Here is a 14,662-nt window from a genome sequence, read left to right as displayed (position 1 = left end):
GGGGCCCTTGGGTGGCTTAGTCAGTTACGCCTCTGACTCTTGATTTCAGCCCAGGTCATGATTTCGCAGTTCGTGAGATCGAGCCCCACATTGGGCTCTGCACTGAAAGAGCGGAGACTGCTTGAGATTCTCTCTCTTCCTCTCTCACCCAAAATAAATAAACAAACTTAAAAAAAAGAAAAAAAAAAGTTCCATAAAGAAAACTCCAGGCCCAGATGGCATCGCCAGTGGTTTTTATCATAAACTCTTTCACAAAATACATGAGAATAAAATACTTTCAATTTCTTTTAAGGAACATAATGCTGATCCTCAAATTGGCATAGGTATTCTAAGAAAATTACAGATAAACATCACTGAAGAACATATATAGAGAATTTCTGGGCAGAATATTAGCAAATGAAATCCAGCAAAAATACATATACACATATATAAATGACAATACATCATAACCAAGTAGAGTTTATTTCAGGAATGCAAAACTGGTTTAGCATTCAAAAATTCACCACAGTAACACAATAAAAGAGGCAGACACACAAATAATCTTAACAGATTTGAACAAGGTCAAGGTCTCTTCAAGATAAAAATTCCCAGTAGGCAGCAATAGAAAAGTTCTCTATTTCAGAAAGGGCATCTACAAAAGCCTGTAACTACTATCATATTTAGTGGTGAAGATTGAAATCTTTCTTCCCTGAGACTGGAAACTGGCCAGAATGTCTGCTGTAACTACTTTTATTCAACGTTGCACTAGCGGTCCTAGCCAAGTCAGTAACTCAAGAAAAGGAAATAAAGGGCAAAAAAGAATAGGAGACAAGAAGTAAACCTGTCATTACTGACAGATGATATGTTCAGGGACACAGCAAAGCCTATGAAATTCTTAAAAAAAAAAACCTGACTAAAATTAAAAAGCAAATTTGGCAGAGTCCTAAGACACATGGTGAATATTGAAAAATCAATCTTATATACGAGCCACAAATATTAGGAAAGAAAAATTTTAATTGATTAGAATATGTTTACAGCATCAAAACATATAAACTATCTAAAAGTAAGTCCAGCAAGAAATGTGTAACACGTTGACACTGAAAACAAGAGAAATATTTTGAGAGAAATTAAAGACAACTTATGTCAAAACATACACCATGTTCTTCGAGAAGACTCATCATGGTTGAGATATCCACCCTTCCAACATTCCTATTTATACTGAATGTCATTCCAGTTAAAATTTAATTAGGATAAAAGATTAGGCTTCTAAAAATAAATACACAATATGATAATTTATGTAGAAATGAACAGAACCTAGAATGATCCAAAAAATTTTGGGAAAAAAATTAAAAATAGAACTAAGTTGGAGGCTATATATAACATGATTTTAATGCTTACTATAAAGTTACGGTAATTAATACAGTGTGGATTTGGCATGAAAACACAAAAATAGAGGAATGCAACAGGGCAGTCTGGAAATAGATCCCTGCGTATATACTCATTTGACTTTGACCAAGGTGCCAAGTTAATACAATAGAAAAGAAAAAGATGTATGGATCACAGATCTAAATGAAAAAAACCATAACCATCAATCTCCTAGAAGGAAACAGGAGAACATCTTCATAACACTGAGATACACAAGAATTTCTTACAAATAACAGGTATCGAGCAAAGAAAAATTTGATACACTATAAACATTAAAATGAAAACATTCCATTCCCATTAATAATGAGCATTAATAAAATGAGCAGTCCATTCATTTCCTGACAAAGGAATTGCAACCAAATAAAGAAATCCTCTAACCAACAATAAAACGACAAACATCCAATTAAAAAAAAAAACAAAAAAAACAAACCTAGCAAATTATTTGAACAGATACTGCACAACAGAAGATATAGGAATGCCAATAAACATGTGAAAGGTTACTGAACATCTTTTTTTTTTTTTAAATTTTAGAGAGAGAAAGAGTACACACAAGCACACCTGGGGTGGGGCAGTAGAGGGAGAGGGAGAAAAAATCTCAAACAGGTTCCAATTTCAGCACAGAGTCCAACACAGGGGCTTAATCCCACAACTCTGGGATCACGACCTGTACCGAAATCAAGAGTAAGAGGCTCAACCAACTGAGACACCCAGGCGCCCCTCAACATCTTCAGACATTAGAGATAAGCCAATTAAAAGCACAGTGATACAGGGGCACCTGGGTAACTCAGGTGGTTAAGCACTGACTCTTGATTTCATCTCAGGTCATGATCTCACAACCATGTGATTGAGCCCTGCATTGGGCTCCATGCTAAGCATGGAGCCTGCTTGGGACTGACTCACTCACTCTCTCTCTCTCTCTCTCTCTCTCTCTCTCTCTCTCTCTACCTACCCCTCTTGCACTCTCTTTCTCTCTCAAATAAAATAAAGTTAAACACACACACACAGAGTGAGAGACTATTTCACATCCACCAGAATTGTGAAGACTAATGACGCCCAATACTGGCCGGAATATGAAGCAACTAGAATTGTGTCACCTTGTTAATGGGAATGTAAGAATGGAGAACTGTCTGGCAGTTTTTTTTAAAATGGGTAAACATATACCTTTCGTATGATTCAGCCATTTCACTTTTAGATACTTTACCCAGGAGAAAGGAAAATATAGGTCAAAAGACTTGGATAAGAATGCTCCAAGCAGCTTTAGAAATAGTCTCCTCAAACTGGAAACCCCAGGGTCAAGCAACAGAATAAACAAAGCGTGGTATAGTTATGCAATGCAATTCTAAGAAACAAAAAAGAATGAACTTCTAATACATGTAACAACATGCTTGTTAAAGAAGTGAGACGGGTCTGAGATTTTACTCTACTTGCATGCTAAAGTCAGCCTGGCAGACATTAAGGGATGCTGGCAGAAAACACAGAGCCTCTGAGTCACAGATAAAAGAGGGTTCATTAGAGCAATAGTATTTAGTATCAAAGTATCAACATTTACACCAGTTCCTGACCCCCAGCTTTTCAAGGATAATCCCAAAAGAGCCACATAAGGCTTGTGAATGCTGTGAGCTGTGTCATAGGAGAGGAACCTTGAGTTTAGGGAACCTAAACTTTTCTAACAGACAGTAAGCATGTCTGACCTTTGCCCTGGAAGATTTTATCTTTATTTTACTGGAGAGTAAGCCAATCTGCCCTTTGCTCTGGAGAGAAAATACTGTCTTCTAACAATGTTTTGTTATACAAACATTCTTGGGAAGATAGTCTAGAACAAAGGCAATAAGTACCTCTGCTCAAAAAATGTACAAAATCTGAGACCCACAATAGATTGTCTTCCAACAGTGTTAAGTGAAAACTCCAGACCAAAAAAGAGGATAGGTTAGTTCATGAGACTGTCCAACAGAGTTTTCTCTCATATTTTATCAATGCCTGTGTTTTGCAATGTTTATTAGCACCCTGTAAAATGAGTAAAATGATTTTCCATTTTTTCTACACTCTAGAAGAGTTGATATATAATGGCACTTTTATTTTTTTAAACTTCTGATGAAACCACTGGAGCAGGGCTCAACTTAGGGTGTGGGTATGCAACTTCAACAACCTTAATTACCGTTTCAATTATTTCTGTGGTTACTGGTCTACTCAAGTTTCTACCTCATTTAAAATCTATTTCAGAAAGAGTGTTCATGGAGAATCACCTGTTTATTCCAGGTTTTTGACTTAACATTTAGCATAGAATCACACATCAGATTATATGGTCTTTTTAAAATCTCTTCTCATAAGAAGTTATAGTTCTTTTCCTTCCCCCCACCCCCAACTTTTCTTTTCCTGTCTTCTCTTAACTTGCAAAAATTTATTGTTATGGTCTATTCAAAAAAACAATTCTTGGATTAATGGATCAGAGTGGACTCACATGGCATATATCGGTAACAAAACTCTTTTTCTCTTATATCTCTCACTGCAGAGATTTTCAGTTACTTCAGTATCTGTTCTACAGATGTAGCCAAAGTAGCCACTAGCAAAATCTGGCTCACTACCAGTTTTTATAAATAAAGTTTTATTGGAACCCCATCATGCCTATGTATTTAAAAATTGCCTATGATTTCTTCCCTACTGCAACAGCAAAAATGAGTAGATGTGAAATACACTACACAGCCCAGAAAGACTAAAATATTTCTATCCCATCCTTCAAATAAAAAGCTGCCCAACTAGATCTCTAGGGTCAAGATGTAGTCACAGCAGAAGTCCTCAATAAGTATCTCGCAGTGTTCATGAAGCACTTCTCTGGGCTTTGTCCTGGGAGCAAACAGACCCACTGGTAATCTCTCAGGATATACAAGAGACAGAACTGTTTCCAATAGTCCATTTCGTCTACATTTACTCCTTATCACTGACCAGAGACCCCTCCTACATGTCTTTTTTTAACTGAATCTGAGTGTAATTTCCCTGGAATTTCATTGGATAAAATAGGCTTATCACTCTAACAGTTTTTTAAATAGGTCTCACCTGTGGTTTTACCTGCTCTTTTTTTTATTTTTATTTTTTAATGTTTATTTATTTTTGAGAGAGAGACAGAGACAGAGCACGAGTGGGGGAGGAGCAGAGAGAGAGGGAGACACAGAATCTGAAGCAGACTCCAGGCTCTGAGCTGTCAGCACAGAGCCCGACGTGGGGTTCGAACTCACAAACCGTGAGATCATGACCTGAGCCAAAGCCGGATGCTCAACCGACTGAGCCACCCAGGCGCCCCATGGTTTTACCTGCTCTTAATTATCAGTTCAATTCCATCTGTTATCAACTTCTAGGCATTCCTCAAGGTATCTAGTTCAGTATATCCAGATACAATATGATTTTTTTTTCTTGCTGGTCATGCAATAAAATTTTTGCTGTGTCAAAGTAACCAGTTAAGTCCAAGATGGAGTCACTGATGCTAAACCCTGTGTCAGCACACCAAAACTTAGGTTTCTATGCTCAGCTTTCCCAGAAAGGCAGGCCTAGGTCAACTTGTCAGCACCTGCCAGCTCAGCACAAGTTACCTGAACCAGTGCAAGACTTCCCTTTGTCTCATATGAGCAAAGTAACCCTGACATAACCTAGCAGCAAATGCCCAGTATAATTTCCTTGTTCCTGCTCACTTGGTCTATAAAAATCCGGTGCCTTATCAGCTCTTTGGTGCTTCCTTCTACCTGTTAAACTGGATGCTGTCTGATTCATGCATCATGGAATAAAAGCCTACTAGATTGGTAAATTATGGAAAATGTTTCTTTTAATAGAGAGGAGAGGTAGAGAGTATTGCTCTCCTCATGGGTTCCTGCTATATTAGAAAGCACGAGGCTATGAAATCACACTTTTATAAAGAGGCAAAAGAAAAAACTTCTGTCCAGTATACACTGGGTAGCTTCAGGCTTCAGAGGCTTTCCCTATTCATGCAGTAAGGTAAGAACACTATCAACATTGTATTCAATTGCTTTTCAAAGAATTTCTCAGTCAATGACTAAAAATGAGGCCAAATATTGGCCTTAAGAAGCAAAATCAGAGTTTCTTCCTTATATACATTATTTAGTCCTTGTGGGGGGGGATGGATTGTTTCACATCACTTATCTTGAGTCCCACTGAAAGAACTCGGGGTCATGTCCCAGCACAGTAATAATTAAGTTTTTCAAGTCCAAAATGTTTCCACTTCTTTGATGATTTCCACACAGCTTAATAATAAAGGAAGAGTAAAAAATCTTTCTTACCAGCTCTCAAGCTGCCAAAACAAAAGACTTTTGCCAAGGAACCCTCAAAGCTGAGGAATTAAATTTATTCTATCTGTAGTATTTTCAAAGACTCTGGCAAGGCAAGGATGTGTATCCAAAATGCAGTATTTTTGCCTTTAATCCCAACATTATCTAACATAAAATCACAGTATGTCTAAAGGAAAAAACAGAGGTTAAAATAATTAGTTAATTTGTCTCACTACAATTTGCAGGTGAGGACTAAGCAAAGAAATTACTTGTGCAGGTAGATCATTAATTACAGCCAACTCTGATCTCAGCTGTAAAATGAAACTATTTTAAAGGAATAACGTTCATTTTAAAAACAGCTCACAGTATTAGCACAAGTAATTTTAATTAAAAACAAACTCCAGCAGATGGTTACATCCATTTTTAAAGAGAGAACACTGAAGAGGTTTCAATGTAGATGGGCACACTTCTCAGGAACCACACTATAGCCTCGACCATATTCACATGTTAGCTTCTCTAATATGCATATTAGTATCAGTTACAAAATTGAAACACTGTATTGAAGGCATCTGTTGGCTGGTCTGTCAAACATTTCAATTTGTACTGGAAGTGTTTCATAATTAAGCAGATAAACACCTTTTTCATCAACCTTCTTCACTGCTTCTCCTTCAACATGAAAAAGAAGCATTATGTAACTCTTAAAGTAAAAAAATTTTAAACTATTTTAAGGGAGGAAAAAAAAACCCTAAATTCTGTTCATTAGTGGAATACGCTGAAGCTCCTGGGATATGACCACCTTTAGTTATAAGAATAAAAAGAATCAACTTGATGTTGCTGACAGGATAGAGAGTGGACACTTATACACTGATACTGGGAAATTCAATTTGCACAATGTTCCAAAGGCTTAACTGAGTTATACTCGGACCTAGCATTTTTAATTCTGGCAGTTTATCCTGAAAAAATAAAGAAAAATATGTGCAACATGTATGTATGTACGTACATACAAGGCTGTTTACTGTAGGATTGTTAATGGTAGCCCAAACTTAAAAAAATAACCTAATGGCCCGGATTAAGTAGTAATAATAACAACAGATACTCTGCAACATACAGGATTAAGATGAATGAGCAACTCCTTTATTAACTGCTTTATTTTAAATAAAGCAAAAATCCACTCATGTGCCAAGTCCACAGTCAAACATGAGAGATGCCGCAGGAGATAAGGGCATGAGAGGAAGAGAAGAGGCTGGGGGGCAGGGTGTGTGTGTGATAGTCCCTGATGCCAGGAATGTGCCTCAAAAGGCACAACAGTAGAATGTGGCTAATATGCTAATACCACAGCACCCTAAAGTGGGATCTGGGTAGAGATGCAAACATCCAGAGACTGAGGTTTAAGCTGCTACACGGGAACACATTTCTGTCTCTCACACTTCCTGAGCAAGGCTGGGAGTTGGAATTGAGACCCTGACATAGAATTGAGACCTTCAGAGTCATAGAGAGTCTAATAAAGGACTCTAGAAAAACTCAAACCCCCCAGCTCAGAGAAGCAAGGTGAAAGCCTGAAATATCTTGGGCTTTTGGAGAGGAAAAAAGTCCCCTAGGAGATATCAAAACCTCAAGCCTATGCCAAGGGATCTGAAAATCCTAAACTGAGTAATCAACCACAAAATTAATCCAGAATCCACAAAACCTGTGGAAACCTAGAAGAAACAAGAACACACAATAGAGACACATGCTCTCTCTGTGGCACACACAATTCCTACAGAGAAAACAAACCTAGATAAACTTAAAAATGAACATAAAAAAACCAAATTCAATTTAACAGAATAACCAGCCTTAAAAGAACTAGCATTAGAACAATCTAAATCAGACTATTAAAAAGGTCTCTTTAAAATAATTGAGACACAAAATAAAAGGCATGCTGAAGAGATTTTTAAAGAACTAAAAAGAAATTTGGGAAATTGAGATATAATAATCAAACTTAAACTGACAAAAGGAATATTTATATTGCAATGTTTATAGGTACAGATTACTGGCATCTGCAATTCCCTTTAAAATGAATGATAAAAAGGTGGAAAGAGGGATCTACAGAGGGGTGGATGAAGCACAGACAGCATGATAAACTAAAATGTTAATTGTAGAATCTTGGTGTTAGGTTTGCAGATGATTATACAATTCATTTTTTTTTGTAGATTTAAAATCTTTATGATAAATAAATCTTTATGATAAATTGTGGGGGTAATAAATTAATTATGCATCACGTCAGACACCATTGTTATTGCCATTTCACAACAGCAACAATGGCTAACTTAAATTTTGTCCAGCACTTTGTGGGGCACCTGAGTGGCTCAGTTGGTTGAGCATCCAACTTCAGCTTGGGTCACGACCTCATGGTCTGTGGGTTCAAGCCCCGCATCAGGCTCTGTGCTGACAGCTCAGAGACTGGAGCCTGTTTCAGATTCTGTGTCTCCCTTTCTCTCTGCTCCTCCCCCGCTCATGCTCTGTCTCTCTCTCTCCGTCAAAAATAAACATACATTTAAAAAATTTAAAAAAATAATTTTGTTGAGCACTTTTAAATGGTGTTTTAAATACATTAACGTAATCCTAGCAATACTGTGATACAGGTACTGTTATTATTACTGTTTTACAGACTATGACGCTGAGGCACGGAGTGGTTATTTAAGACACCCAAGGCAACACAGCTAATGAACCACAGCTAATGAGTTGACATTTTAACGTACATAATCTGGACCTAGATTCTTTTTTCTTCATCATTAACCTATAAGAAAAAAAATATCAGTGATGTGGAGGATAGATTTGAAACATCACCTGAGCGGGTCCTGGTTTGCTCAGATGGTAGGGTACACAACTCTTAAACTGGGGGCTGTAAGTTTGAGCCCCATGTTGGATGTAAAGATTACCAAATAATAAACTATTCAAAAAGTTACCTAAAAAAAAGGTACCTAAATTACAACACAAATAATGCAGAGTTTGAAAATATGAGATAGAGGTTAAAAGACAGGAAGGACAGCATGAGAAACCCCAACATATAGCAGATTAAATTGTAAATGAAGAAAATACAGCAAATGGAAAAAGGCATCGATCAAACAAAAAATGGAGAGAAATTTTCCAGAATTGAAGACAGACATGTAACTGAAGATTCAAGAAGTTCACAAAGTCCTTAGCAGGCTACATTTTAAAAGCAGTGGTGGGGGGGCAGGGGGTCAGGGGGGAATCTACAACTAGATACAATAGAATAAAATATCAGAACCACAAAAAGAAAAAGATTATAAAAGGAACCAAAGACCAAAGACAGATTGCTTATGAAGTAAAAATAATTTGACCTAAAGTGTACAAAAACAATGATGGGCACAAGATGATACAATATTTTTAAAGTTCTGAAAGTAAGTAATTCTCAACTTAGAAATCTAGGCCTCAGGGTGCCTGAGTGGCTCAGTGGATTAAGCGCCTGACTTTGGCTCAGGTCATGATCTCACTGTTCCTGAGTTCAAGCCCTGCGTCCAGCTCTGCTTTGACAGCTCGGATTCTGTGTCTCCCTCTCTCCACCCCTACCCTGCTCATGCTCTGTCTCTCTCTCGCTCTCAAAAATAAATAGATAGTAAAAAAAATTTTTTAAAGAAGAAATCTAGGATTCAAATATGAAGAAGGAAATCAAAATAAAGGGATCAAAAAATGTCCTACTTATTATCCATCACTTCACAACCCCCTAAGAGATACATTACAAGAAGAAAGGAAATGAATTTCAAAATAAGAAATGGGGTCAAAAAAAAAAAAAAAAAGAGCGAAGTCACTGCTAAATATGTTGATAAATCTAAGATTTAAAGTAACACAAGCAGGGCGCCTGAGTGGCTCAGGTCATGATCTTGCGGTTCGTGAGTTCAAGCCCCGTGTTGGGCCCTTTGCTGACAGCTTGGAGCCTGGAGCCTGCTTCGGATTCTGTGTTTCTCTCTCTCTTTGCCCCTCCCCCGCTCACACTCTGTCAATCTCTCTCAAAAATTAAAAAAATAATAATAAAGTAACACAAGTAAAGGTTGATTAAAAAAAATTAAACAGCAGCATATAAAATAGGACATGGAGATCAGAATAAAGGTTTGCAATGTCCTTGTGAGGAAGAGGTAAGATCTATTAACAGTTAACTAGAACACAAGCACACTGAAAGGAGGACCTTCACTGTTGGAACCACAGAACCTACAATAGGGCCGCCTAAACACTCAGACTCTCAGACTAGACCCAGAGGAGGCAGGAAATAATTCTGGTATATCCATATAAAGGAATACTATTTGGTGGTTTTTAGTGTCAATTTATATACATATATAATTTACGACAAGCAAAAATGTAGATAACATATTGAGTGAAAATATAAAGTAATAATGTTTGAAGGTAAAAAAACAACAAACTATTTTTTCTGTGTAGATTTAGATACATGGATATATATCAGCACAAAAATTTATTTATATAAATAGCTAGGCATTGACACACACACACACACTTGTGTGTGGAGAGAGAGAGAGAGAGAGAGAGAGAGAGAGAGAGAGAGAGAGAGAGAGAGAGAGAGATGTCTACACATTCACATAGAAAGAGAGAGACCAGGGTACTTGGGTGGTTCAGTCAGTTGGGCGTCCGACTTTGGCTCAGGTCGTGATCTCAGGGTTTGTGAGATCAGGACCTGTGTCGGGCTCTCTGTGCTGCCAGCTTAGAGCCTGGAGCTTCTGTGGTTCTGTGTTCCTCTCTCTCTGCTCATCCCCCACTCATGCTCTTTATCTCTCTCCTTCAGACATTAAAAACATTAAAAAAAAAAAAAAAAAAAAAGACAGAGAGAGGAAAAACTTTTGATGTCTCTGTACCAAAATGTCATCCATGGTTATCTATGGGAAGAGAATCTGTGAGTGCTATGGTTAAGGTTTCTAAACATTATTTTCCTTCATTCTCCAGAATAGATCACATACTGGGTCACAAATCAGCCCTCAACAAGTACAAAAAGATCGAGATCATGCCGTGCATATTTTCAGACCACAATGCTATCAAACTCAAAATAAACCAAGAGAAAAAAAATTGGAAAGACTAGATATACTTGGAGATTAAAGATTATCCTACTAAAGAACGAATGGGTTAACAAAGAAAGTAAAGAGGAAATTAAAAAGTACTTGGAAGCCAATGAAAATGATAACATGACAGCCAAAAATCTCTGGGACACAGGAAAGGCAGTCCTAAGAGGGAAGTACACAGCAATCCAGGCTTTCCTAAAGAAGGAAGAAAGATTTCAGATACACAACCTAATCTGACACCTAGAAAAGCTGGAAAAAGAACAACAAATAAAGCCCAAAACCAGCAGAAGATGGGAAATAATAAAGATTAGAACAGAAATCAATGCTATTAAAAAAAAAAAAAAAATAGAACAGATCAATGAAACCAGGAGCTGGTTCTTTGAAAGAATTAACAAAGTTGATAAAACCAAGCCAGTTTGATAAAAAACAAAAAGGACCCAAATAAATAAAATCAAGAAATAAAGGGGAGAGATTACAGCCAACACTGCAGAAATACAAACAGTAAGACTAGAACGTTATGAGCAATTATATGCCATAAATTGGGCAATCTGGAAGAAATGGACAAATTCCTAGAAACATATAAACTACCAAAACTGAAATGGGAGGAAATAGAAAATCTGAACAGACCTATAACCAGTGAAGAATTTGAATCAGTAATCAAAAATCTCCCAAAAAACAAGAGTCCAGAGTGGGAAGACTTTCCAGGAGAATCCTACCAAACATTTAAAGAAGAGTTAACACCTATTCTTTTCAAGCTGTTCCAAGAAATAGAAATGAAAGGAAAGCTTCCAAACTCCCTCTATGAGGCCAGTATTACCGTGATTCCAAAACCAGACAAAGACCCCCACTAAAAAGAACTACAGACCAATTTTCCTGATGAACATGGATGTCAAAATTCTCAAGATATCAGCCAACTGGATACAACAATACATTAAAAGAATTATTCACCATGATCAAGTGGAATTTGTTCCTGGGATGCAGGGCAGATTAAATATCTGCAATCAATCAATGTGATACATCACATCAATAAAAGAAAGGATAAGAACCACATGATCCTCTCAGTAGATGCTAACTAGTTGTATTAGTTAACAATCTCTTTTTAATTTTTTTAATTTTAATTTTTAATTTTTTTAATTTTAATTTTTGATGCTAATTTGGATGTAAATTTTAAAAAATAAAATTTAAAATTTAAAAAAAATCCTAGAAGAGAAAATAGGCAACAACCTCTTTGAACTTGGCTACAGCAACTTCTTACTAGACAGGACTCTGGAGGTAAGGGAAACGAAAGCAAAAAGGAACTATTGCGTGCCTGGGTGGTTCAGTTGGTTAAGCATCCAACTTCAGCTCAGGTCATGATATCATGGTTTGTGAATTCAAGCCCCACATTGGGATTCATTCTCTCTCTCTCTCTCTCTCTCTCTCTCTCTCTCGCACTCTCGCACTCTCGCACTCTCCCTGTCCCTCCCCTATTCACACTCTGTCTCAAAATAAACAAACAAACTTTAGAAAAATGAACTACCGGGACCTCATCAAGATAAAAAGCTTTTGTACAGTGAAGGAAACAATCAGCAAAACTAAAAGGCAACCAACAGAATGGGAGAAGATATCTGCAAATGACATATCAGATAAAGGGTTAGTATCCCAAATCTAGAAAGAACTTATCACACTCAACAACCAAAAACAAATAGCTGTGAGGAAATGGGCAAAAGAATGAGTAGACACTTTTCCAAAGAAGACAACCAGATAGCTAACAGACACATGAAAAAATTCTCAGCATCACTCATCATCAGGGACATACAAATCAAAAACACAATGAGATACCACCTCACACCAGAATAGCTAAAATTAACAATTCAGGCAATGACAGATGTTGGCGAGAATGCAGAGAAGAGGAACCCTTTTGCATTGCTAGTGGGAATGTAAAATGGTGCAGCCACTCTGAAAAACAGTATGGAACAATTAAAATTGGAAGTACCCTACAAAACAGCAATTGCACTACTAGGTATTTACCCAAAGGATACAGGTGTGCTGTTTCAAAGGGGTACATGCACCCCAATGTCTATAGCAGCACTATCAACAATAGCCCAAGTATGGAAAGAGCCCAAATGTCCATTGATGGATGAATGGATAAAGAAGATGTGGCATGCATACACACACACACACACACACACACACACACACACACACACACACACACTGGACTATTATTTGGCAATCAAAAAGAATGAAATCTTGCCATTTGCAACAACATGGATGGAACTAGAGTGTATTATACTAATCAAAATTACTCAGAGAAAGTCAAATATCATGTAACTTCACTCATATGTGGAATTTAAGATACCAAACAGATGAACATAAGGGAAGGGAAGCAAAAATAATATAAAAACAAGAAGGGAGACAAAAAAGAAGAGACTCTTAAATACAGAGAACAAACTGAGGGTTGCTGGAAGGGTTTTGGGTGGGGGGGATGGGCTAAATGGGTGATGGGCATTAAGGAGGACACTTGTTGGGATGAACACTGGGTGTTATATGTAGGGGACGAATCACTGAATTCTACTCCTGAAATCATTATTGTACTATATGCAACCTGACCTGGATATAAACAGAAAGAAAGAAAGAAAGAAAGAAAGAAAGAAAGAAAGAAAGAAAGAAAGAAAGAAAGAAAGAAAGAAAGAAAGAAAGAAAAGAAAAGAAAGAAAGTTATTTTCCTTTTTAATCTATACTTTGTTCATCAAAAAAATACCTAGAAACACTTTTAATGTTTATTTAGTTTTCAAAGAGTACAAGTAGGGGAGGGGCAGAGAGAGGGGGACATAGGATCTGAAGCCGGCTTTTGTACTGACAGTGAGCCCAATGCAAGGCTCAAACTCACAAACCACAAGATCATGACCTGAGATGAAGTCGGGGGCTCAACCGACTGAGCCACCCAGGTGCCCCTTCTTTTTTTTTTTTAATTAACACTTTTAAATCTTTTTTTAAAATGTTTATTCACTTATTTTGAGAGATAGAGAGAGCTTGAGCAGGATAGGGGCAGAGAAAGGGAGAAAGAGAATCCCAAGTAGGCTCAACACTCAGCACAGAGCCCAGCTCCGGACTTGAGCTCATGAACAGGGAGATAATGATCTGAGTCGAAATCAAGAGTCAGAAGCTAAACTGACTGAGCCACCCAGGTGCCCCATACTTTCTTCTTCTTAATTTTTAATAATAAACATTAATAAGAAATCATGAAATCGAAAATAATAAAGTTGATAGAAGAAATATCCATAAAATATCATTTACGGTCTTAAGCAATTGAATATCCTAATAATCACACAAAATGATACACTGGAAGCAAGGAGACCATTAAATGAAGTGAGGGAAAAATAGAGGAGGAGGATCTATGTTGAAAAATTTAAGTCTGAGCAATGATTGATTATACCTGAAATTTAAAAAAGGATATTGTAACTATTTTTAAAAATTCTTACTTCACAGATAATGAAAATACTTACAATAAAGCACAGATATCAATGAATTAACCAGAAAGGTATTTTTATAATAAAACCATAATATAATTAATTGCAATTTAATTTACTATTAAGGTCGATGAAAAAAAAATTAACTACTTAGCTTCCTCATCCAAATGGCAGCAACTAGAATTGTAAAGCTCTTGACTCTAGGAGGAAACCAGCCACTTTTAAAAATCTAATCCTGTAACTTAAACCAATGCCCTAGTTTCCTCAAGATGATTATCAAGAATATATTCCTCCCCCAAAGCAAACAGTACAAAAACTCTTAGTAACATGAACGAATCAGGTTGTCTCCACTCAAGATTAAAGCAAAATTAAAAGAAATAATCAGCACCCTCTAAAACCTAAAATTCCTGAATGTGTTAACGTTACAAGTATCCTTCCCTCTCTGAATCTATTTGATTTTTAAGGGAATGAG

General features: G+C 36.9%; 1 protein-coding gene across 1 annotated transcript in view; it reads right to left on the bottom strand.

Moving 5' to 3' along the window:
* Positions 1-14,662, bottom strand: part of DNAH11 (dynein axonemal heavy chain 11) — a 358,971-nt gene that overhangs the window by 222,202 nt on the left and 122,107 nt on the right. The gene's annotated exons all lie outside the window — the stretch shown is intronic.

The sequence above is a fragment of the Panthera pardus genome, unplaced genomic scaffold (assembly GCF_024362965.1).
Source record: "Panthera pardus isolate Hobbes unplaced genomic scaffold, ASM2436296v1 HiC_scaffold_8, whole genome shotgun sequence".
Classification (NCBI taxonomy): Eukaryota; Metazoa; Chordata; class Mammalia; order Carnivora; family Felidae; genus Panthera; species Panthera pardus.
Note: the sequence above shows the minus strand (reverse complement) of the source record. Positions and strands in the feature narration are given on the sequence as shown.